At 39.7% G+C, this 27,364-nt stretch overlaps 2 protein-coding genes across 3 annotated transcripts in view; one reads left to right on the top strand and one right to left on the bottom strand.

The window, feature by feature from the left end:
• Window positions 1-27,364, top strand: part of dph1 (diphthamide biosynthesis 1) — a 241,276-nt gene that overhangs the window by 30,186 nt on the left and 183,726 nt on the right. The gene's annotated exons all lie outside the window — the stretch shown is intronic.
• Window positions 1-27,364, bottom strand: part of rtn4rl1b (reticulon 4 receptor-like 1b) — a 160,068-nt gene that overhangs the window by 24,548 nt on the left and 108,156 nt on the right. The gene's annotated exons all lie outside the window — the stretch shown is intronic.

The raw sequence follows: 27,364 nt of genomic DNA, 5'->3' as shown, positions 1-27,364 counted from the left end.
TTTTGGCAACTTTTAGGAAATATCTGAGTTAATTCATGAGTATTTAGATTACTCTTCATGGGCATTTCATTAGATTTGAATGAGTATAATCGTTTAAAAAGAAGCGTTTGACAAAGAACGCTCCGCTCTCCTCTCACTTTGCAAACACCTATGAGCCATCTGCATATCGGTTGTCGAGTTTGAAAAGATTGCATGCTGTTTTCTTCTTCAAATGGTTGATAAAATCAGAAAATGTTTACCGGTTGTCAGTTTCATAACGGTGTCACTGTTAGCCTCAGAAGAATACACGTGCAAACATAAACCGGGCTATATCGTGTGTGATGTGCTCGAAAAGCAAACACACGCACACATCTTGGGTATGTTTTAATTTGCACAATATTGCATCTTTTGTAGATTGTTTTCAAAGTATGAATGTGTGATAGTCAAGGCTTATTTCCACACTGGCAACCATGCGGTGCTGCGATATGATCATGTGCAGAGGAAAAAGACTAACAAGTGGCACAACAGTTGCAGTGTGGCAGCGCAATCACTCTATCGCCTCTTTTGCTTCACGCCAAATTTCCATGCGAGAGCCGGAACAAAAGATTCAGTATTTACCCACTTTTGCCTTGTCTGCACAACCCAACTAGTTGGGTATTGTTTCAACTGGCTGCAATCAGATCATGAGATGACATCAGCAGCACACACTTTCACACTACACCAGTGCTTCCTAACCTTGTTGGAGTTTCCGAACCGTACCAGTTTCTTTATTAAAAACGTTTTGTTGTTGTTTTTTTACATCCAAGACATAAGTATTGGTTTTAGTGGTGAACTTAATGAACAGGGAGAGTAACCTTTTCATTGAATCTGGCTCTCTTCACCTTGAATTCAGAAAGTGTTGTGTTCTTGTATTGTATGAAAACAGCAGAGGCCCCAGAATTGATCCCTGTGGAACACCATATGTTCTGTTACACTTGTGAATTCATATTGCACGTATTTGTCCAACCTTAAGCACCTGCCTGGAAGTTGCATGTCAGGTTGGTACAGGGGTATGTTTTTTATTTAGTAGAGTAGAATACAGATATACGGTATTGATATTGGTGCCAGAGCCTCCCTAGTTTTAAGGCGGTAGATAGGAAAGGTTGGGGTTAGGTTTAGAGTGGATCTAGAGGGCTTAGTATTTACTAGGCAGAGTTTGGTTAAAAAAATCTTGTAGAAGCTCAGGTTAAGGATTTGAGTTAGGAGGAATGCTAAAGTTTGGCAGTCCTCGGACCTTGCGGACTTGCGTACTTATGTCCTTCACTGTTTCACTTTTCTGGCAGTAGGGTTTTGACTTGCTCTATTTCCCCATTTTGGTGTACCAGATTTCCAATGTTACTGCAGCCATCTTTCGAAAGCTAGCTACAAAGCAATTTATCCTTTTTTTTCTTTTAACCTACATACTTTATAAACTAATGATGATGAACAGTGATGTAGTTACAGCCTCTCAATCAAGAATAATTATTTGTTTTATGAATATTAGATTTGGGACTTTTTTTTTTTTCCTCCGGGAGAAAGTTAGCTACTCTGGGAAGAACTCCATCCGATTGCCCCAGTTTGAAAATGACAAAATAGAAAATGAAAGCGTCTCTTTTTCTCATCAACAAAGAAAATGTGTCGGGTTTCACGATCCACCTGCCCCAAAGACATTATCGTATTAGCGCTGATGTGCACATTTGCTTTTCAGCAGCCATAAAAGCAGCGGGAGTGCTTTTATTCCACTCGTAGTTGGTGAAATAGAATCTGTGCGGAATCAATAATTTGATATTGCATGCTGTGTGTTTGTGTGAACGCCATACTTTTCATCAGGAAATCAATATTTTGAAGCATCAATAAGAATGGCAGGCAAAACCCAGAGGAAGCTTCACTTCAGAACAAGAGCTTTCATTTCTTATAGAGAAAAAAGGGGAGACATAGTAAACAGAAAGTTTTACTTCTAATCCTGGGCAAACTCAATAACACTTAACAGTGTTTATGTTTATGTTATGTTCAAGTTTATGATCACAATCGAATATGTCAACAGATTTCCCTTAAGTGTGCACTGATGATGGCAATTAGCTTATATGATGACTGGTGTCTTACTTCCTGGTTGGGTTCTTAAACCAGAAGCAATCCATTTTGTATTTGTTTAAATATTAACAGCAGTTAAAGACCCTGTGAAGTGTTTTTAGTAATTTGTGTGTAAATACAAAAATATGGTTGAGGATTAGTGCTGCAAACATGTGCAAAGACTGAAAACAATTTAGCACTGAATTGTGGAGATATAGCATTAAACTCTTCACCATTTCAATTGTTTATATATTCCACTATATAGTACTCAGCGCCTTCATTCTTTGTGGTGTGCCAAATTTATAATAGTCTTTATTTTCACTTTAAAACAACTTAAAATGATTTTTACTCATCTATGTCTTGTTAATTTATATGTATGTGCGTAGCGTGATTTCTTGGAGCCAGCGTATCATCACGAATCATTTGAGTCGGGTGTGTGTCTTGACCTCCGCCGAAGCCCTGAGAAAGACTAACTGAACCTCTGTGGTTCGATCATACCCTGAAATCTTATTATATTATTTGTTAAAAATTGTGCATTCTATAACGATTTGTTTACATCATTAGCAATTATTTTTGCATTCATGTATACGTTTTCAAATAAGCTACAATTAAACCAAGGCAAGCTGAACATTTGTAAATTGCAATTCCCTCTATTATACTTTATTTCATATCAATAATGCTTGTTGAAATGTTATCGTTAATTGCCATTGATGCTGCTCTCATAAAACATAAATTAGATTTAGAAGCCCACGTCTTCATTCTCTTTTAAAATTGCAGTTAGATAACAAAACAAAAAAAACAACAACCCCAAAACAATAGTTTTATTATGTCTGCTTGTTAAAGGCTGGATGATAAGAAGGCGGTGAGAAAACTAGGAAACCAGAGAAAATACATGCCAGAGTTTAGTCAACATTTTACTTTGACACTTATTAAAGCCCTCAACTTCAAGAATTCCATTTCGAAACGCTTGACAAGCTCAAATGTGATGGCCTAATGCAGTGAGAAATGCAATGCAATGCAAAGTTGCTACTGTGAGGGAGAACACCCTGCATGACATTGAGGTAATAAACTTGTAGCTGGAATTTAAATGTCCCATCTGATGCAATGTCATGCATGAGTTATTGCAGGTACTGGCTGCTGGGCTTGGACTAGAATTTTCCCCCGGTTACAAAGGCTCACCTCGCAGAGCTCGGCTATGCAAGCCAGCGGTCGGAGCTCTCGCCGAGTGACAGTGGAAGAATATTTATTTGAACGGCTGTTACGAAGAAAAGCGACCGTGCTTGAGGCCCATTCGCACACCAAACAATCTTCTCAATGGCTGTCCCAACATACGACAGGCGCTCATTATCTCAGGACAGCAGCTTTTCTTTTACCCAGCTAATGATTTTCCCTCCAGAAAAAACACAAAAAGCCCAAATGATTTTTTTTTTTCTCTCTCATTCCCGTGGCCTCGCACGAACTCCTAACGGCGTCTCATAGCTCTGATCTGGTGCCATAAATTAGACGTTTAATCGTATCATTAGTAATCAACACAAGACGCGTCTCTCCCGCGCTCTCTCTGGCGCGTGTGATGAAAGCCGACGAATGCAAAGCGCTGTGATGTTTCCTCTGCGAACCTACATTTGTATTTGCAACTGCAAATTAGGCTGTCGGAGCAAGAGAAGGTACGAACACAAATAGTTTAATACTTTCTTGCTTGCAGTGGAAGGGAAATAATGAAGCAGAGCACTCAGCTCATGCATGTACTCTAGGTACTTACTGATGTTCTAATCGGGTGATGAAGAAAGTTCGGCGAGGTTTCGGACTGGACCACGATACAGTAACGTGCTATTGAAAAAGTAATTAACATAATTATAATATTCATCAATTTCAAAACGTATTATTTACTACACAAATCTGACATTGTTCATTCAAAACAGCTTAATATATTGTTTATGTTAAAAAAAATTTGGGGATAAAACGTATAAATACGTTCTATTTTAAATATTACCATGGTCCCATTTATTTATTTTTTTATGCTAGAGCATACAGAAAGCTTTGATGTAGCCTCTGAACTGAAAAGAATGCTTGAAGCAATGGTAGTTATTACACAAACGCCCAGCAGGTGGCAGCAGAGTATAAGAGATCAAACAGGGCCATGTTGCAAAAAGCTCTTTCCCCCACTGTTTTAAACAGATTTGTGAATAATGATGAAACTTAGCTTTATTCTAATGCTAATTGCTGCAAAACGGAAACAGAAATATTTTTATTATTATTAGTTTTAAATGTATTCTTTAAATATTTATTTTTCTTGATGAAAGAAGTGAGTCTAATCTTTCTTTTGGTAGGTTCTATATTTTTTATAGCAATAGAACACAATATTCTGTGGGCCTTGCAAAATCAGTCAAAATCCAGTAAAACAGCCGGGAGCGAAGGGGGTTGCTTCAGTGAAAATGGCTAGAAGTGAATGAGTTAAAGCTATTGAATGCAGAATATTCGATATACATTTCATGCAAAACTGTTGATCGGCTGTTAATGTCTTAATTTGACTAATCAATCAATTACATCATTTATTACATCCATGAAATAAGACAATACATGAATTATGTACACTTTTTTCCCCATGCATTCCAATTGATGTCAATTATACATGGGTTTTCGCTATTTGTAGATCAGTCCCTACCCCCCTCAAGTGGCGGTCGACTGTAAAGTAAATATATATATATTTTTTTTTAATAGATACATTGCTCCATCTTCTAGTCGAATCAGTGATCGGTTATTTATTTATTTTTCAAACTTATTGATCGCTGATGGGCTGAAAAATCCTGATTTGTGTAAAGCCTAGAAAAAAAAGATGAATTTATATTGGTACGTGAGCCCCGTGCCTTTAAAACATCTTACATTAGATTGCTAATAGACAGACGAGACGAGAACATACTGTCTTGACAGGCAAGAAAACATTGATGAATCTGAGCCAGAATTAATGATAACGTACTCTCTCATGCATCTTTAACTTGATTTGCTGCAATGATGTTCCTTGATGATACCAATATTTTCATATGAGCTATGGCAGGCTGTCAAGCAATGTAAAGTTCTTAAATAGGGAGACAAGCAACAAAACAAAAAGTTGAAAGGGAATGTCTGTTGTTCAGTTGTTTGCACTAACTCGCTTAGAACTTGTAATTTTCTGACTGGGCCCATCTAAATCTTTTCTGAACCTGCCAGCCCGGCTTGCAAATCTCCTGCAAATAAATCTCCTTTTTTTTTTGGAGCGCATCTCCCCTGTTTAAGATCTAAGACAAGCAATCTGGCAACAGGCAGAACTTCTCCAGTGCCAGACATTAATGGAACCCCTTTAATAGCATCTTTACGGCACTGTTGGGAAATGTTCCACTTTGTTCTCATGTTCTTGTGGACCCATTTGTCATCTCGCCGATGAATTTTTAATAACGACCACGGGAGTTGAAGATCAAAACTCGGCGGCATACGCAACAACTAAGTTTCTTGGAAGATACATAGTGAGGGGGAAAAAAAAAAAATCATCTTAAGTCGAAGCGCTCTGCACTTTTCTCCTCCGAGGCTTGATTGACTGCTGGAGGATCTTCACGCTCCAACATCGCCAGTAATTACACGTTTCTTCAAGCATCCCCGTGTTAACACGTGTTGTGGCTTCATGCGAGCTCGCATCCTTCAATTACAGTTCTCCACTTATTGGGAAAAAAGGAGCTGTTAATATTCTTTGTTGTTAACTGCTATCTTATCTTTAACTCTTTTACTGCCAAAGACGTTAAATGACGTTCTGCAAAAACCTACGGAGGAGCGCCAAAGACGTTAAAAGACGTCCACCCATTTTATTTTTTTTTTGAAACGAGTGCAGGGAAGCCTTGCGGAGCTGTGCTGAAAGTTTCAAGCAGGTCTAGTGAGCCTAATGACTATTTTTGGCCCCTAGAGGGCAGCGATGACTTTTTTTTGACAAGATCGGGTGGGCGTCAGCAGAGGACGTGAGGCGGGGCTAGAGTGTTGAGGGGACAATGGCTGAAGAAGCCATAATGGCGGTTGCAAGCAGCTCACGCTAGAGCCGTTTTTTTCAAAGACGAAAAGCATTGACCAACGATAAAGAGCACATTGATGACGACGATGATCATCATCGATGATGATGATGATGGTGACTCCGTGGTTGGAAGCATTGACGCGGCAGCAGAATACGTTAGGCGGAGCTAGATGGAGGAGGAAGCGGACAATGTTGCAAGCAGCTCACAGGAATTTTCAACGCTAAAGAGCACATTGATGACGACGATGATCATCATCGATGATGATGATGGTGACTCCGACGTTGACGGCGAAGTTGGAAGCGTTGACGCGGCGGCTATGACGACGTTATAAAGGTTCACGGGCGAGCGATGCTGACACCGGAAAACGCGGAGCACAAGCGAGCACGCTCAGGCGGACGTTCAATCGGACGACGAAGAGTGCCCCGAGTCCAATGCATATTCATCGGAGGAGTGGGTACAGTCTGCTACTTGCTATTCCCCGGAAAAAAAGGCCGTCAAGAAAGTGTAACGTCTGCACGCGAAACGGACAATGAAAGTGAAAGTAATCTGTTGTGCAAATCCTGCTCCCTCTCCTTGCACGCAGGAGAGTGTTACAAAAAGAAAAACTGTATTTGAAACATCCACATAATTGTAAGTAGTACCACAGTTGCACACATTTGTAAATAGTTTGCGAAATTGTTTTGTCAAATTGTTACACTGTTGAATGGAAATAAACGTATTTTGCAATCAAAAAACACTTTTTCATTGTTGGTGAAAGCGTTTTACAGAAGTAAAGCACTATTTAGGTGTTTGTGGCATCATTCATGGACAAAAAGAAGTGTAGAATTCACTAGAGTGCATGAAATAACATTGTTTCACAAAAAAACTCTTTTTCTCCGATTTGTTTCAAAACAGAGCATTTGGGTGAAACTAACCATTTTCAATTGTTGATTACTGAAGAACGGAATAAGGTAGAAACAAACTTTTTTTTCTGATGAAAGATGAGCGTTCAATCTTTAATTTGGTAGTATGTGTGTTTCCATAGTCCAAACACAACATTTTCTGTGGACCTTGAAAGATCAGTCAAAATGCTTAAATCGGCTGGCACTGGCGACATACCGTTTCTGAAAACGTCTGGCAGTCAAAGAGTTAACACCCGTACCATCCATCCTAGCCATCTACAGTACATATGGTATAGCATATACTGTTTTTCGAAATAATATTTTTCACCATCCATACATCTATCCGTCCATCCATCCGTCCATCTGTCCATCCATCCATCCGTCCATCCATCCATCCCATTTCTCTTTTTAATAAGCGCACATAGTGTAGCTGACAGATCACTATGGCTGAAGGGGGACAGCCTTCGCAGGGCAGGACTTGCCGCTGAGTGGCAGCTCACACAGATGTGTTCACCCTGACTGACTGCTGGCTGAACTCCATGACAACTAGACTCACTCACTCATACCTGAAATGCAAGCACCTGCAGAATATTCCATATTCAGGGCAAAGCAGGGATTTTGCCCTGTAATACATGCGTAACCTTAAAAAGGGGTCAGTATGTAAACCTCAGCATATTGTCCAAAAAAAGCAGAAATTCCATCCAAAACGCCATCCAATTAAATTTTGCATCAAAAAATGGGACCCGAGTAATTTGTGACAACATTATTAGCAAAGGTCAGCAACCCTTATTACGCTCTCAAGCTCGCTGTTTATGCAAAGCAAGAAATGTTCATTCGTGTTTGAAATTATTTCTGGAGAGATTGTAGTCTCTCAAAGCGCAATTGCTTCCTTCCTAAATGTGTCGCTGCCATGATTAATACAGTATCTAGCACACATACAGTAGCTTTCACATCACATTTCACAGTCTTGATTCTGCCTGCCGGCACTGCAAAAAAACTAAACAGTAAACAGGCCGAAAGAGAGCTTTAAGAAAATCTATTGTACTGCAGCACAATACTGTATACTGCATAGTTGAACTGATGGCAGTGCAAGAAGCGTCTTCTATCCCCTACCACTTTAAATTTAAATAGCGTTGTAGATGATTGTTTTATGATCTTTCTGATTTGATGCTAAGTTTAGCATTGGTTGTTAGTGGAAGTTATGATAAGTACACAACTATGGTTACAACCATTTATATAGGCAGTTCTATAAAGTTTTTGGGGTGTGTCATTTGCTGACTATTTGCAGGAGGGTTCCGTCCCAATCTCCTCATCAATTGTGGGGTAATGCAAACTGAAGACCTGTTGTTTCCTCCAATGTTCTTGATTTCAGATTGTACTTTCAATGCACACACTCACATTTTGTTACACGTGATGAACACTTTCTAAGCTTCCGACACTCAACATACATCATCAGAAATAATAGCCATTTCATGGATTATTGTTTCACCTCCAATTGTCTTCCCCTCATTTCTCTTCAAGCCAACATTTTAATCATTTCTTAGTTGAACCACTCATGCGGTTTGTTTTATCTGAAGCGTAAAATGACGCTCATTTATTGACTGTGGAAAAGACATTTTAGGTTTTACGTCATAGTGATAGAAAGATGAGTTCTTCCAATGCTGTCTTATTTTCTGAATTCCTGTTCATTATTTTGTTCACCTGTGGCGTGTTTGTTTGTCTGCCCTCGTCCTGTTTCCGTTGATTGTTCCAGTTCACATTCTGGTTTTGAGGGTATTGAGTCTAGGTGCTCTTTTTTGTTGTTGTTGTTGTTGTTAGTTCACAAAACCAGGACAACAAACCATTACTATCATAAGACAAGGCTTGGCTCAATTAATGAGGTACACACAGGCCGATAAACAGAATGAATTTGGAGAATAGTTTAAACTCTGTTATCGTTGTTGAAGAAGAGGTGGGTAAAGGCCTTGATACTTCCTATGATAACAACACCCCCCCCCCCCCCCCCACACACACACACACACTTTTTTTTGTCTTGCTTATCGCTTCAAGCTGTTTTTAAGCTTTATACTGCATCACCCCCTGTGCACACCCGCTTATGTTTTCTGTCTCAGCACTGTCTGTTTCACTCGCCTCTAAATTGATTTGTTGGGGAGGGATTTAAGTCGGATATATCAGCGAGAGCCCCCCTCTGTCCCCTTCTCTCCCCCTCTGCCGGTGTGCATGACATGAATAGTCTCCCGAGGAAAAGAGTCGCCGGTGAGCTCAGCACTTTGTCATATAATGAGATTGTGAGTGATTTAAGCAGAAGATAATTATAGATTAAACATGTAATCCTAATGCTCCAAAGGCGGACAGAGATACTCGGCAAGATTAGCTTGTCGGTAGCAGGACGATTGGGGACACCTGTGCTGCTTTGTCTTCCATATCAACGTGACCGGGAGATTGGATATATACATTTTTTTTGTTTGCTATTGTTTTGGATGAATTGGAATGGTAGGCAAGGGGGGCAGGGGAAAAGGACCCATTGGAGGACAGGCTTTGTCTGAATTGTTGTTTAGTTCCTAATTTGACTGCTGTGAGTTTAGTTGATTGATGCTTGTGTATTTTCGCCAAGGATGGTTGTTTTGGGGTTTACCGATGAGAGCTCCCAATTATAAATGACCCTACTGAAGTAGACCGCATGCATTTCGCTTTGTTACATCGTAGAAATGGGATACAAAATAACATTGGGGTCCCTTTTTGGGGCTCCAACCACCGGTAGAAGACCGATGTCTGTGACAACAATACGTCTTTGTATAATATAATCGTCCGTTTTTGTTATCACTGCTTTCAATTTTCACCAAAAAAAGGCATAACTGGACCACAAAGATGTTTGAAAACTGCAAAATCACTGAGCAGAGGTGCCAAATATAGGTCCAGAAAGTCACAGTTTGGCTTTAGCCTCAGCTAATAGTTAGCTAGCTCGCTAGTTAGCTTACATGTTGTTCGTTTACCTGCTAGGGAGATAACTGACTGTGGCAGGGTTTTTACTTTTTGGACCTGGATTTGCCACCTTTCTCGCTGAGTAAACAGACCAGACCAAATTTGGAGTTCTAAAAATTTGAACAATAAATTACAACCTGGCCTGATAAGATTTAACAGTAACTAGATTTACAGTGTGATGTGCAAAAATGTCAGTTTCAGGATTAGGATATAAAGTTGGTTGCACTGAGAGAAAAGTAATAAAATGTACAATAATTTTTTCCCCCCTAAATTTTCATACTCTTAACATAAAAGTGTAAAAAATGTTAAATAGAAATATGGCTGCATCTTTTAGTCATTGATAAAGTAATTTTATAATTCATAACATTTTATTAAAATTAAAAATATGTACTGTACTGTAAAAAAACGAGTGTTGTATTGATTTGTGTTGAGGTCATTTTTCTGCCACTAGAGGGCATAATTGCATTTGTAAGACATTGGTGACAGCTCATTGCATTTTTCCTATTTTAAGAGCTATGTAATCTTTAACATGAAGTAGCTTGTGAATTCCTGCACATTTTTGAAATAGTAAAATACAACTTGACCCCAGCCTCCACAAATATATGCACATATATATATATATATATATATATATATATATATATATATATATATATATATATATATATATATATATATATATATATATGTTTTTCTGCTGCGTTGTGACTGGAATTTCCCCAGTACAGGCTTTCCAAGTAAGGGGCAGTCATTAATTGTGTGTTTAAAAAAATTGTTGCGTGAAAGGAACTTTAAATTAACACACTCATTTTGACACCCCTAGTTTAAATTTCATTCCACTTAACTCCTTAACCTTAAGGTTCATTTAAATGAGGCAATGTTTGACAAAAATACGATGTGGTTGATTGATGTTTCGTGTAGCGTCTGACTTTGGGCGAGACGTGAGGCACTCTCTGGACTGGTCTAAAAAACATAGCCAAGAAATTGTGCAAAAAAAAAAAAATGCAGATGACAACAAAAATACCCCCAAACCCTCAGAGGCGTTAGAAAATGTGCACCCCAACAACAACCACTGATGAGAAACAATCCCTCTGCCTTGTCAGCACGGTCCACGAGGAGCCGTTTGCGCCGAGGAGAGATACTCGGCCATCGTAAATATGCATTTGTTGTTGCGCTCTCACTTTTGATTGATTTTCTGGCAGCGTTCACGCTCTGTGCGGAGTCGCGCCGCCAGCTCGCGCTGCATTGATCAACACAAGTCCAGCTGCAATTCCATACAAATCCATCATGACACTTTGACTGCCGTACAAGCTGCCTGACAAAACAGGTAACGGCAATGCAAAACTGCAAATGCTAAATGACTGCCAGAGAGACTTTTGCCATCACGAATCATCTTCATTCTCTCTAGCTTTTTGTCGTAATTAGATTTGCGAGTAAGCTGGAGCCTACCACAGCTGTACTGCATTGTGGACTGAGCATAGGCAAATCATTCCCACCTATAAATTAAGAGTCCAAGGTGAACCTAACATTCATCGCCCTTTATAGTAGCAGTTAGAGGAACGCGTAAACAATGGTGAGAGATTAGCACCAATATGGACATAGTGGCAGTTTAATCAGAACGGGAGGTTCTTACAGTTAATGAAAATAAATTGAATAACTAAAATAGTTTTGTTAAAAAATAAAATGAAACTCTTTTAAAAAATGAAAACTAACTAAGACTACATCTTAGGTTTAGAAAACTAACTATAGTCATGTACAGTATATTTACATTATTACACAATACTTTAAAACTACTTAAAAAAAAAAAGTAAAACAATCTTGCAAGTACGCCATATACAATATATCGCTGGCGTCGGGCTAAACCTTGTACCTCCAAAATCGTCACTTTTCAGGAATTTTCAGTTTGCATTATCAAAGAGAGCAAGCCATTTTTTCTTTCTTTCTTTTTTTTTTTCTTTCTCAACACTTTAGATTGGTCAGTAATTCGGAAAAACAAGCCCCACACGTGCGGACTGACCATAAGTATAGATTTTTGAAAAAATATGAAGTTTGACTAACTGTGATTTGGCCCAACGCCAGCGATATAGAAAAAAAGAAATAAAACTAAAACTAATAAAAACTAAAATGAAGATTAAAAAAAAAGAAACAAACTTGGTAAATAAAAAATAATAATTCAAACAACAAAAGTCAAAATGAAATAAAAACAAACTACGGTATAATAAAAAAAAATCCAAAACCATAATAACTCTGAACTGGACACAAGGACACTAAGATGACATAAAGGATGAGCATGGTGTGATAGTGGTTCGCACGTCTGCCTCTCAGTTCTGGTTCAAATCTTGGTTCCGCTTTTTGTGTGCGGTGCGCTCCTCATGAATTTCTTACAGGGTCTCCAGCTTCGTTCCAAAATTGTGTTACAGGCATTACAGACTCTAAATAGTTTTTTGCCTATTTGTGTTCTTTGATTGGCTGGCGGTCAGTAGTGGCGTGCAAAAGGTGGGGCTAATGTGGGCGTCAATCCCCCCGCTTACCCCAACCGAGTCCTAAAAAATGTATTTTGCTGGGCAATACACCAGACAACCACAAAACCACAACCACAAAAATGATCCCACCGCAGCGCATCCATCATTCATTATCCATCAACTGTTTTAGCCCTCAAGCACAGCGAGCATGTCAGTTTTGTATCATTTGATGACCATCAAATGTTGGAGCAGTTGGATGTAATGCACTTACAGTACGAATGCATGCACGGGCTGTTTTTAAGCAGGGCAGTGCCAGTTCCTCACTGCGAGAGTGACGAGTCCACCGGGAGTGCAGAGATGGATCGAAATCCACTAATTGATCTGAGGGTGCAGCAGGGCTTTCAAAGGAGCCGGACTATTTTTGCTTGAGTTATGTAATGGATCCTCTTTGTGTGTGTGTGTGTCTGTGTGTGCATTTGCGCCCGTCTGCGCTAGCACATTTGTACGTTTATTAATGACACTGCAGTCTGTCAGGGCCGATGACAAAGCACTGGTGGAGGGGCGTGTGTTTTTCTTTTCGCAGCGAAGACAGAACGCCTTGATTGAGATTTCCCTTTGTTGCTGCCGATTGTTTTTGACAGGCCTCGCCTCGCCATTGACAGCTCCTACTTTTAGTCAGTGTATCATTACTTTGGCTGTTTATCATCCGCAGCAAATGCTGACTTTATGAGGTCTCTTACAGCAATCTGTCCACAAGAATATTTTCCTGACTCTTGAGGTAAAAACAAGAACTGAACAATCTTAAGGCTCACAAGTTAAAACACCAGGTGGCACTATAATACCTAACAATTACTGTAGGATCATTTTTAGATAATTAGAATCAGTAAGGAAGGAATTTCTGGAAAATGCACTAGCGCTGGACAATGAATCACTCTTAACCCCTTCAGACCCGCATTTTTTTTCTGCTGGACCAATTATTTCTTTATTTATTTTGCTGATTTGGACTCTTTTCCCACATAAGAACGAGGATTTTTTTCTTTGAGGTTATCTCATGTTTTTATTTGTTTTAGTGGACGCCATGATAATATGTCTGTAACGTGTTGTAAATTTACCAAGCTTATAAGCAACATTTTTAACATAAACATCATGCAAATCAACGATTCTGATTGGTTAGCTAGGATCCAATCATGAACCAGAAGTGTTGACATCATCCAAATTATGCATTTTATTGGTTTAGACACGTAAATAAGTAAAAAAAAAAAAATCTGACCCAACTTTGGGTTGTTTATTGGTCATTTGTAACAAAATGGGTTGTTTTTTCCAAAAGAATGCAATTTTGGTAATAAACTGGACCAACCTTGGGTCACAATCTGACATAATGTGTTCATAACCCCCCAAAATTGAGTTGTTTTGATACAAAACAACCCAAAGTAGCAAATCAATCCATTTTTGACCAACACCACCAGCCCGGGTCGGAATTTGTCATTTTTTTTTAGCTCTAAATATTTACGTTTTCTCAGTTTAGCCATGTGACTTACTCGTTCCTGCCTTATTATTTCTCCATAGTAGCCTTTTTAATTTGGTTTAAAAATCGAATTTCCCTTGACAAAAAAACTACTTATCTAATATTACTGCAGCTCACTGAGCAGATGTGACCGTCTTCTTTGTGTATATCCCTAGCGAGAATTCCAACACTCATACTGTAAGCAAGTTATATAGTACTTTGTGTAATATGTACCACTGAATTGGCCCACATAGCCGACTGCTATTCACAGATACAACTTTTCCCCCCACCCCCACCCACTACTGCAGTGCTTTGACAGGTTGATGAATCTTTTATGTGTTTATCCATTTTAACTCCATGGCTAGTGTATTATTCAAGTGCTGGTGTGCAGCGTGCATTAACCCTCTTAGACTGAGACCAGACAGGCTCGGACAGGGCAAAGCGCCCTCTATTTCCCCCCGCGCCTCGACCCCCCCCGTCTCCGTTCGCCGTATCAGGCCGTCCATCATCTATCATCATCTGTTCATGTGTCGCGCTCTGTTTACTCTGCTTTCTCGATGCATCCCGTCGCCACCGCCTCCATTTTCAGCACGCTGTCACCGTCCCCCCTTCTGCTTGTTCACCAGCTGTCAATCAACTTCAAACTGCCCGTCTGTCTTTCAGTTGCTCGTCCTTTTGTGTAGGCTTCGACTTTTGGACGGCAAAGGGCCGACCAGAGGCGGAGAGCTGCTTTGAATTCACGACGAGGATGCGAGAGGGATCTTCGGGGTGCCCGTCTGCAGAGACGCTTATGATCTGTGACGGTGGCGAAACAACACGGGCAAGGGATGAAAGAGCGCCCGTGTGCATATGCTCGCCCGTTTGCCGAGGGATAAAACAAATAGAAGGTGCCGTAGCTGTGAAAAAGACACGGCCGACTTCGCCTTGGAAATCCACCGTGTGCGCGAGTCAGCATGACAGGCGGTGCGGTCCGTGTGACAGGATACGCCGGACAAGAGCTGCCTCATTATAGCCTCGGCTGAACCTCCTTCCAATGCCGCTTCTTGTAATCTACCCTGCCTGGCGCGAGGCTTCTAGTTACAGCTCTGCCGTTCCACTTGGAGCACGGTATTCCCCCCACGGACAGGCCCTATTGATCGCTGGGTCACAGGCTATATTATCCCGTGGCCTGGCAGGACTGGCTGAGGTTTGGCTTGATGTGGCTCAGGCCTTTTTGTACGGCCAAATAATCATGGTCAGACGCTACGAAAGTAGACATGATGATGATTTTTTTTGCTGTATCGCCCAGCCTTACCCAATGCCCAAATCTGTGAGTACCTTATGCACCTTATGATACGACTCCAGCATATTTCATCTGCACTAAAATATACATGGAATGGAATCAAAGTTGTCTTTGCTTTCTTATACTCTGATGCCACCTGCTGGCCGTTTTTATAATAACTCCTATTGCTTTAAGCGACCTCTTCAGGTTAGAGGCTGCAGCAAAGCCTTCTGTTTGCTCTATCATAAAAAAAAAACATAAACGTATGAATATGCTTTTGGGACCATGGCAATATTTAAAATAGAATGTTTTTATATGTTTTTGGAAGCAAATGAGTTAACAAATGCACATCATTATGTGTTTCTAGTGCAACACATTTTTGGCAAAATACTACCATGTTACGAAAGCAGAATCCTCTTAATTATCAAAATATGCAAAACAAAAATATATGTTGTTGCTTATTAACCATATGACTGGAAATCCACCCTGTAATTAAGCTTTTCGGTGCGTCCTTCTGAGCCCTGTCCATCTTTTTGTAAGCGATACAGAAGCCAGGTCTAAAACGCTACTTTTTAGTTTTTGTACGATCCTGCTGACTGACAAACACAAACAGCAGAAGCTTTTACTGACTACCCCCAAAAAAGCACTTGATTTATCGTAGATGTGTTTTACACGGAACATAAAAGGTCATGATCGTGTTCACAAACCCCTGCTGGGCCTGGGTGGACCTTTTCAGCCAAAACACTTGACGGGCAATCCCTGGTGAACAAGCATGTCAGACGCTGACATGCTCGCCTCCACAGTCAAGTGCGCCTGCTCATTACAATCTCATTTACAGTAATAAAAAAAGAAAGAAATCAGCCGTTATCATCATGCGATAAATGGCCCATTTTAGACCGGACACTTTGTGAAAACAGAGAAGTGCAAGCTTTTTGGAAGGAAAGAACTCATCTGCTGTTAAAACTAATTGAGGTTGTGCGTGTAAATCAATTCATCACACTTAATTGGCAACATAAAATTAAGCAGGCATAATGATTTGATTTTAATTTGTGTAACTGTTGTTTTCCCTGGCTCATATTTGTCCATATATTAGTCACTGACCTTTCCGAATTGATTTTACTTGCTGCAGTTTTTCGGAATCATTCGCCCACACTTTCCTTTGTTCACGCTCAAGCAGCTTGTCCATATTTTCTTTCATCAAGGTACTTAAATCGAACACAGGCAAATGCTCCTCGTTTTGCCAGACATGCCGGTCGAAACCCCAGATTTGACAGATTCTAACATTTCTCTGTATACATTTAGAAGCAGTTCCATTTACACAACGTAGTGTTACGACACGGTTTATGCATATAATTATCCCTTTTGGACAAATTCACAGTGCGTCATGTTCTGTCACCTACAGGATTCCCACCGGGGTGTGTTTTGCACCTCCTATTCAACACCTCATAGGGAAGGTATTTTCTCGTCTTAGCAACACCTCAACGGACATCACCATGACAGTTTCAGCTACTTAAAAAGGGTTATACAATCCTTTTGAACACATACTTAACTTAATGACTCTGTAGGTGATGAAAGGGTCCTAAAGGCAAATGCAGAAGAGGTTTCTTATATACTGAACAACATATATTAATGAGGAACTTGTTTTTGTGTGTGTGTGTGTTGACCTCAGATATTAATCGAACCTAACAGTCGGCAAGACAATTCATGTTCACGCAGACATGCAAAAACAATAAAAGCTGCCATTTGCATTCCAGGCCAGTAGTTGGCGATGTTACAAACACAATGCCTATGTGCACCAATGACTTCTGTTACCAGGACTTTTTCAGAATCATCTTTGGAATTCCGTTTTCAAGTGTGTGTGGGGGGGAGAATTGTAAAACAGTAAAATACAATTCTTGAGATATGATTCCCAGCATGCTTCGCGGCACGCTTTTTTAAATAGATGCAGTAAATCATGCTAAATATTGCATCATTTTGTTATAATCGCCTGGCGATTGGATGAATGTGGATTCAGTTACCACACATGTAAATAAAGCAACGAGTAGAGCCTCAGTTACTGCTAACAGTTAGCATCAATAGTTGCAATAATAATCTAGTAATAGATATTTTTAACACACATAGTCGAAAAACACATATAGACATAATATCCTCTATGAAAACTAAATAATAATACAGTAACATATTGAGTTTATTTGTAGAAGTAGAAGACGTCCCTGATAGTAGCTTGCCTCCACCCAGAAATGTCCCGGACAGGCCAAAACAAATCCTTCTGACTACACATTTAATTGTTGGAATAAAAGCAATGAGCGTGATGCAGGATAGATGTTCAGTAAGTACAATAGAGGGAGATAGGCTCAATAGCGGACCAAACATTAGCCATCTGGAGACGGTCCTCACATCACCTTCAAGGGACGGGACATTAAAAGGAAGATGAACAGGATTCATGAATGGTGTAGCACTTCAGCTCTTCCTCGCCCAATCATGTCCCTCGCTAACCGAGCTGGGGGCTAATAAGCCGGCAGGAAAACGGATGGAGAAGAGAGAGGGTGCTAAATGAAAAAGCAGCTTCGGTTTAACATCATCTCTTTCTGGGGCACCGCTAAGCTTTATTGGATTCCAACTCTGGTCTCTTCGTCCTGCTTCCCTTCAAATCAGGCAGAATTTTCTCATAACCTTTAGCATACGCACAATGTCAAATGTAATCACCCTCCATTTTGAAGTACCGCTGTACATGATATTAGAATAAATGCAAAGACGGGGAGGCAAATTTAGCATTCCTCTAATGCGCTTCTGCATGCTACTTTTCATCACTAATGTCGTGAACAGTGGACAACCAGCATTGCATAGTTGGAGTAAGTTAGACTCAAGTCTGTAATACTGTTTAAGAAAGTTAGCTGGCCATATTTATCAACAAAACCAGACAAATTACCAGTTTTAAGGAAACTTATTATGCATTCCCCCCTACCCCCCAAAAATCCTAAAACACTGGCCAGGGCTTGACTATATAGGCAATTAGCCATTCCACATACTGCGATGCTAATAGCGAGTCCGGTTAATTGTTACCTTGAGGCTAAACAGAGAGCCCAGAATCTGAAGGATTCTGAAGCCATTTTCACTGAAGCAACCCACTTCGCTCCTGGTTGTTTTACTGGATTTTGACTGATTTTTGCAAGGCCCACGGAATATTGTGTTCTATTGCTATAAAAACATAGAATCTACCAAAAGAAAGATTAGAGTCTCTTCTTTCATCAGGAAAAAAGTATTTGTATCTGTTTTGCAGCAATTAGCATTAGAATACCACCGCTGGCCATTATTGTAATGATTACCATTGCTTTAAGTGTTCTCTTCAGGTCAGAGGCTGCATCAAAGCCTTGTGTATGCTCTTGCATAAAAAAAAACACATAGAAAACATATACAGTAAATATGTTTTTGGGACCATGGCAATATTTAAAATAGAATGTTTTAATACGTTTTTGGGAGCAAATTAGTTAAAGGGGAAGTCAACAACCCAAACAATTCTCAAAGATAATATGTTCTATGTAACCACACTAGTCTAAATCCAGTAATCTGGTTAATATTGTGTTAGTGGAATATGAGTTAAGCAGCAAAATCCAGCAGTTTTTATCCATATCTGAAGGTGGCCATTTTGCCATTTGCTGTCAAGTGAAAATGACATCACAGTTGCTCAGGTTTCAGGTCCAATCACAGCTCAGCTTTGGAAAACAGGTGAGATGTGATTGGTCGTTGCCTGAGCAACTGTGATGTCATCTTCAGTTGACAGCAAGTGGCAAAATGGCCGCCCCCTGAGATGGATTAAAAAACGGCTGGATTTTACTTCATAATTCATATTCCACCAATGTAATATTAATCGGATGTCATGTTTAGACTAGTGAAGTCACATTGAACACATTATTGTCAAGAAATGTTTAAGGTTGACTTGGCAAACCAGTGTTGAATTTCTAGCAGTTGAATTTCCCTCCCTAAACAACTTAGTCACTGAAATCAGTACAGTGCAAAAGGAGCTAGGTCGATCAGTTGTAAATGGCCGGGCCGAAGTGATTTGTGTGGATTAGGAAAAAACATGTTAAGCCGGTTGGGCACAATTTGCCTCCAGGTTGCATTTCACTGCTTCCGCTGTTGCCAACTCGCATTAAGTCAAACGTCTCGATAAATAAATAAAGAACTGACGACAAGAGTGGGGCCAACAAAATGCATTAGGCATGCACTCCACTTCTGTTCAGCGCTTTTGATGCAAAGATGCCTTTGAGTCCAGTTTTTATGTTCAGGCCTGTCTGTTGACCAACATATTAAACAGTGAAGGAGTGGATGCCTGAGAGAGAAAAAAAAGATGACACTCAGTGGCAAAGATAATTTATTCAGCTTGTTTTTTTCCATCTCAATTTGTTCCATAAACAGCATTTTTAACATTTGAGAAATTCTATAAGGAAAAAAAAGGAAAAAGAAATAGAGAAGTTTGGCCTATTTCTAAGCAACGTTTTGTCTTTGAGCATGTTTGAGATCTAAAAGCACAGCTGGAGCAAGTTGTCTATTGAGTGGAGGCTGTTATTTGTAAACACTTTAAAACAAAGTAAAAGTAAACAATATTACTGTTATACAGGGTTCCCCACTATATAATTTTCCCCCATGTGATCTGCACTTATCTAATTTGCTCCCAAAAACGTATAAATACATCCTATTTTAAATATTACCAAAAAAACGTATTTGTATGTTGTTAAAAAAAAGAAAAGTTTTTTATGCTCGTGCATACAGAAGGGCATTGATGCAGCCTCTGAACTGAAGAGAATGCTTGAAGCAATGGTAGTTATTACAAAAATGGCCAGCAGGTGACAACAGAGTATAAGAGATCAACCAGGGCCATGTTGCAGAAAGTTCTTTTTGCCAGTGTTTTAAACAGGTTCGTGAATAATGATGAAACTTAGCTATATTTTAATGCCAATTGCTGCAAAACGGAAATTGATAGAAATATATGTTTTTTTTCCTGATGAAAGAAGAGACTCTAATCTTTCTTTTGGTAGGTTCCATGTTTTTATAGCGATTGAACACAATATTATGTGAGCCTTGCAAAATCAGTCAAAATCCAGAGCAAAGGGGGTTGCTTCAGTGAAAATGAGTTTTCTAATGTGTACAAAGGCGAGTTGTACTAAATTTAGGTGTATTTTTAATGATATTTAAGTGTGTAAAGCATCCTCTGTAGGCGCTGCTGTTTTGGTTGGCCGCATTCAATTCAGAACTCTCTGATGTCCATGTGAACAATATCATCCAAGATTATTGCGGACCATGGTGGCCTAGTGGGTTAGCACTTGTGCTTCACAGTTCAAAGGCTTGGGTTTGAATTTCTCTGGGTATTCTGACTTCCTCCCTTTTAAAAACATGCATGTTATATTAATTGAAGATCTTTTTGTCTATAGGTGTAACTATGAGCGTTAGTGCTTGTTTATCTATATCGACCAGTCCAGGGGTGTACCTTGCCTTTCACCCGAAGTCAGCTGGCATAAACTCCAGCCACACTAACGAAGACCAGAAAAGGGAAGGACGGGGATGGTGTGCCCTGCGAGAGCATCTGTTAGAATTGTCTCTTTATGTGACATATCCGCTGCGGGCTGAAATCCAAGCCTAATCTTATCAGTGCATGAAAAGCAGAGCGGCCCTGCCTCTCACTGTATCTGTTTGACTGGCTTTGCCTGAGATTTTCCTCATTCAATTCCCTCCTAAAGTCTCTGCTACATGCATGAGAGAATGAAAGAGAGAGGCACACACAGGGAGGGATTTTGCAGATGCTTCCCAGCTCGCTAACCCTACTTTAAGTCAGGCCTCGTGTTGGTCCTTTCAGTAACTTAAAGGGGGTAGCGACTAACGGGCCAAATTTGAGCATTTGGCCCCACCCACCCCACCTTCCTCGTAAGATTACCCTTAGCGATTGTCCCGTGGTGTTTGGGTGCGTTAAGGGTGATTCCCCAGCTGGGAAAATGATTAGGCCGAGAAACGTATACGCCCCACTTCCGATCAAAGTCAGCATGCAGAAGCCCAATTATCAGATGGAAATAATCCGAGCGATTCTGCGGTGGAATGCGGTGCGTTAAAAGTGGCCGAACGGTTTTGAAAAATAGTCCAATAGCAATTTCTTTTCCCCTCCGTGTTGCAATTCTGATTTAATATGTGAATATTTTTTCAAGGTTCTATACTGCATCGAGTAGACTACTAGACTCTTATTCTCTATTTTTCTCTACATTCTAAAATGAGAATTGTTGAACCAATTTAAGATTACAAATTGAATTGTTGACTAACTTAAAAAAAATGGCTTCAATTGGTAACGCGCGATTAAATTAAGTTAATCCAGAGTGAATATATTAAGTTTAATTCATTATGAGTTCATTAAACTTAATATATTCATTTTGAATTAATTTTGGTTTAATTTAATGGGGTCTGCCAAATTCCCAAACACAGTAAACTAGACTTGCCCCGGCACAAAAATGAAGATGTGCCATTTTTATGCCGTTTTGCACCTGTCTACAAAAATAGAGAATTAAGTACACTCTAAAAAGAGAATTGAATTGTTGACCAACTAAATTTTTTTCCCGCTTCAATCAGTAACACACAATTGAATTAAGTTAATCAAAAGGGAATGTATTAAGTTTATTTAATTATGAGTTCATTAAGCTTTATATATTCACTTTGGATTAATTTAATTCAATCGATTTTTTAAAAATTGTTCAACAATTCAATTTATAATCTTAAATTAGTTCAACAATTTTTTTTTTTTTAGAGTGTACTTTATTCTCTATTTTTGTAGACAGGCACAAAAATAGCGTAAAAATGGCATATCTTCATTGTCGTGCCAGCAAGTCTAGTGTACCGTGTTTGGGAATTTGGCAGAACACGCTGCGCAATGCTGGGTGTTCTGGCAGACCAATGGCGTTTTATTTTACACACCCCTAGCGCACCTGACAATTTTGGTGACAGAAAGTAGATTTTAGACCAGGTGAAACCAGGTCTAAGTTGTGGTGCATGTGGTGTAATGTGATTCTGAAAATGAGCGGAACCGCTTCCACTGATTGTGAAAGGAGCCGACTGTGTTCACTCCCACAATGGCGCCCGTCTACGAAAATACCAAAAGAAAGGAAACTCCATCCATGCATACAGTTAGATTGCACTTTAGGCTAGACTACATTGCAATATTGATTTTGAATTTGAGTAAATGTCCAGCTTTATCATCGATAAAAAGTCAGCAAAGGCCTAATTATCGGATGTCCCTAAAAGTTTATCGTGTGGTGTGCTCGTAAATTAGTCAGGGCTGACAACCGTAAATGTTAAACCTGTCCAATATTTCCGATTCCAAATCCACTAACACTGCTTTTGCTGAAGCCTGAAGGCGGAGTCATTTGGCTGGCCTGAGCCACAGTAAGGAGAAGTGATAAGTTCTGAGACGATACTCCGAGGGAGGAAACGTCCACCGTCCCTCGGACTAGCGCGATAAACATCGGGATTCTATCGTGCCGGAATGTTTCAATAGCGTGAAAGTTAAAATGGAATCACTGATATGCTGAACGAAGGGAATATGCTGACTTTGTGAAGTGCCAGCTCTTGCTCGTTGTAACTGTGAGTAAAGGACTTCCTCCCCTCCCACGGCGCCGCGGAAGATGTAAAAGGAAGATAGGTTGGCATTTTAAAATGTCTACACCTTAGTTCTGACTCCCCCCCCCCCCCCCCGTTCTCTTAGCTGCAACTTTTAAAATATGCATCCATGGATGTCTTATTCAGTAAGAGAGCACATTTCTTCTTCGCTGCAAATAAATAAATGACTGCCTTGATCTATTTTCAGAACGTTTATCCTAAACAATCGGTGATGAAAATCAATCAGTGGACCTCTGACAGAGCTTTCACGGGCAAACGTGAAGAGAAATGAAATATCATAAATGCAGTTGTATGGCAGCGCGCTGAGACTGATGAAAATTCATGGATTCATCTGCTTAATTCTTATTCCAGAAATGTAATATTAATCACAATACTGCGTTTAAACGAGTGAGGACACATAGCATGTATTAATGCAAATATTTTTTTTTGCCTTGAGTTTCCATTAGCCCGTATTATGTTAGCATTAAGCTAAAGAATATTTAAAAATTGTGTTTGTAATAATGATGCATCAGATTTATACAGCGCTTTTCTAGACACTTTTACAATACTCACATATTCACACTGCGGTGGCGGTAAGCTACTTAAGTAGCCACAGCTGCCCTGGGGCAGGCAGACGGAAGCGTGGCTGCCAGTGTGCTCCTACGGCCCCGCCGACCACCACCAAACTTTCGCACCTTCCATACACCAGTGTGATTGGCACTGGAGGCAATGTGTGTTAAGTGCCTTGCCAAAGGACACAACGACACATGACTTGGGGAGAGCGGGGATCGAACAGCCGAATTTTTATATATATATATATATATATATATATATATATATATATATATATATATATATATATATATATATATTTTAATAGGTGTAAATGCATTTAAACCCTTAAAAAAAAACATCTCTATATTATAGGTTATCACTTAACTCTTTGACTGCCAGACGTTTTCAGAAAAGGGATGCCGTGGGTGCCAGCCGATTTAAGCATTTTGACTGATATTTTGACTGATCTTTCAAGGTCCACAGAAAATTATGTGTTTGGACTATGGAAACACACATTCTACCAAATGAAAGATTGGACTGTCATCTTTCATCAGAAAAAAAAGTTTGTTTCTACCTTATTCCGTTTTTGAGTAATCAACAATAGAAAATGGTTTGTTTCACCTCTGTTTTGAAACAAACGTCTTTTAACGTCTTTGGCACTCCTCCATAGGATTTTACTAAACGTTATTTAACGTTTTTGGCAGTCAAAGAGTTAATGTGTCTGGAATATATCCTTTGCAACTCACTGTAATTAGCTTTACTACTTTGGTGCTAATGAGCTGTGAATGTACAACAACGCCTGTGCAAGAAAAGAACTACGCATCAAGGTTGCATTTGTTATTAAAACGCTAAAAAACAAACCGGGCCGACTCGCTGGCACAACCGTGACCTATCAAAGTGCTCACCTTTGAAGAATCAGAAACTATTTCCTTCCTCTTATCTTGTCCGCTAATGAAGATTTATGGCTGACGGTGTCAGATCAGCGATAATTTACATATCACAACCAGCAGCCTGCCGGCGGTTGGGGGCGGAGAAAAGGGGAACAGGGGGGAGGCCACTAACAGCTTGGAGGGTCTCTTGCGGGAACCATGAGCCACCATTAGTATGCATGCACGATATTAATACGCACGCACGTGTGCGTGGACTCATTTCAGGCAGGCGGTCATATCTGTCAGCACACGTGATTAGGAGGCATTCATTCAAATGGAATGAACTCGTAATTAATAATGACACAATTAATGGTGTGGCGGCTTGAAAATTGGCCTAAAAACGTCCTTGGTTCTCATTTGCATGTTTGCAGGTATAACGTGATAAGACTTGATCTAATTTCTTTTAGAGACAACCGTCAACAAGGCTGACTTTGATCTCAAGAAACGAAAATGCTTAAATTTGGACCGATTGTTGGTATGCGTTTAGCTAGGGAGCAAAGTTAGCTTTTGCTAAGTTATAGCTAGCAAGATATAACTTATTGAACAGAATATGCTGATAGATATAACTAACCCTGGCTTCACGTGCTGTGGGAATTGGACCTTACCAAACCTCACAAGCTCCTAATTACGGCTGAGTTCTGTTCATGTGCTTTAAAAATACACATAGCAGCTGATGTACTCTTTGCTCGTAAATCCGAACAATTAGGCAAATAATGAGTTGTAAAGGACAGGACATTGAATTGTGTATGCTACATAATTGTGTAGATTCTACAACAACCTGTTAGCGGGTGTTAACACCCTTATAAGTGTTAATATTTCTTGCCATTCACAAATCCTTTGGCGCTTTCCATCATGTTGAAACATGAAAATGTCTCTGTTCGGAGACTTGGGTATCAAAAAAATTCCCTAGTTGTCCAGTAGAAAATACGACATGAGGGGGCCTTCACGTTCAATTTTCTACTCAACATGTGGTATTTAGTATAATTTCGATACCACATGGAGGCAGCTTAAGTTATAGCTACATAGCGAGCTAGCTATATCCAGCTACCTAGCTAGCTAGCAAGCTATATCTAGCTAGTGAGCTAGCTATCACTACTTAAAATTATACTGACTGCGAAGATATGCCACTATATGACGTTATTCAGTTAAATGTATGAAATGCTTATAAGATCAATCTTAATTACGTAGCATTTTTATTTTAATATTTAATTATTTTGCACTTGTTTGACAGTTAAAACGGTTAAAAGTGTGACCCAGTATTACAAATCCCTTTCATTTTTTACGGGTAAAAATTCAATACAATTATGAAGAAATCGGAAGTCGGCACTGCAACAGTCTTAAATGTAAATGAAATTACAGTTAAGACACATGATCACTATTAAACATGATAATAAAGTAAAGCCCTTGGCTTGTATACAAAATCCTCATGTCGTTTTCAAAAGACTGCCGAGTATTCCATAGGCTAATGCTCGGAGGATAAATCGTGTGCGTTGTGCTTTTGCTCAGGTTAGCTTTAATCACAGCTGATCCCCACAGCTACCATTCACAAGCCGGCTGCGCCTCATCCTGCCCTGAGAGCTTTTGAAATGGATCGGTGTAAAACGCAGCACCACCAGCACATTCGTCATCCAAGTCATTCAGGTGGCAGTCTTCCTTTTGTGCGCCGAATGCTATGCCTCTTTTGCGCTTTTATTTGTTGTCTAGGTAGTATTTTTTTGGTTCCGTCTTCTGACGTAAACAAGCTGCCATTAAATCAATTGATCATATTTGGGCATTACTTGAAAGTGTCTTATCTCATGGATGTTAGGAAAATGACAACACAATTATTCCCATAGGAAATACAAAAAAAAAATCATGAAACCTTTGGTAAACATACAGGCAATAATCATTTTAACATTCTTAACTGTCAAAAATAATGCGGTAAATGTGTGGCTCAACAGTCTTCATTGTTGCAAGCAGGGGGCGGGTTCTAAGATCCGAAGTTTTGGGGTGCTGCCAATTTTGACACCTTGCCTAACAACACATTAGCATGCCAAAATATGCTTCTCTCATTGCAATTGCAGTGGGTCTGAGCACCTGGAATGTTTCTTGGCTCAAAAAATTGTCAGCCAACTCTGACCTTGCAACATAAAGAGTGACCTGTGGACACACGTGGCAGAAATTAGGCCTGTTAATAATAACAGCAATGTGTTGAAATTTGAGTGGATGAAGTTCTGAAATTTGCCTCTTGGCTGCCGACACGCACGATTTGGAGTACCAAATCATTTTGAAGGCAACTGGAATGGGAGGTATTTTTGTTGATAAAGTATTAAGTATTACCTAGAATGTATGGTTTTAACACTTTGAGCTTGACAAAAAAGGACATACAGTAAATAAAATTTTGGGAGCTCTCAAATTTTGGGGGGTGCTTGGATTTACCTTAAAGGGCTTGACAACCAATTTAATCAATGTGAAACTTCCCGTTACATTTGCTTCATTGGATCAGCAAAAGCATTTGGTCTGCAGTTTCAGAAATAGTAAAAAAAAAATACAAATAAAAAAATGAAACAAATTGTATCCATATCGCATGATTAACTATCACTAACTAACCATGTCACTGAAAATATTTTAAACCATTTGTATTAATATGTTGTTTTGGTCGGTATGCACTTTTTTCTGCTTTAAATTATTATTATTTTTAATGATAAACAAACCCTAGTTGTTCAACAGCAACCCTAAATCTGTGTGAGGTGACAGCTGTGTACAGTATTGCGAGTACAAGGTACAGTCCTGGGGTGTTTATTTATCACACTCAGTCTCCAGTGGGCCATTCCGGCGCGGTGCTCATCCTGCCTCTAGGGGCGAGCGCTGTGCTACAGGTGCAAGGTCACATTAGTGAAGTGTATATCAGCATGATCTGCACTCTATCGCACTGTGATGATACGTCGAGATGACATCTCTTGTGGCTTCCTAGCGTTTTTTATTATTATTATTATTTTCCCCTACCGTTTGGAGTTGGAAGAGAGCTATGAATAATTATGTCGATGTGACAAAAGTTGCAGCATTGCTTTTAATGTGTGT

This window comes from Vanacampus margaritifer, chromosome 5 (assembly GCF_051991255.1).
Source record: "Vanacampus margaritifer isolate UIUO_Vmar chromosome 5, RoL_Vmar_1.0, whole genome shotgun sequence".
NCBI classification, from domain to species: domain Eukaryota; kingdom Metazoa; phylum Chordata; class Actinopteri; order Syngnathiformes; family Syngnathidae; genus Vanacampus; species Vanacampus margaritifer.
This window is presented reverse-complemented; position numbering and strand designations above follow the sequence as displayed.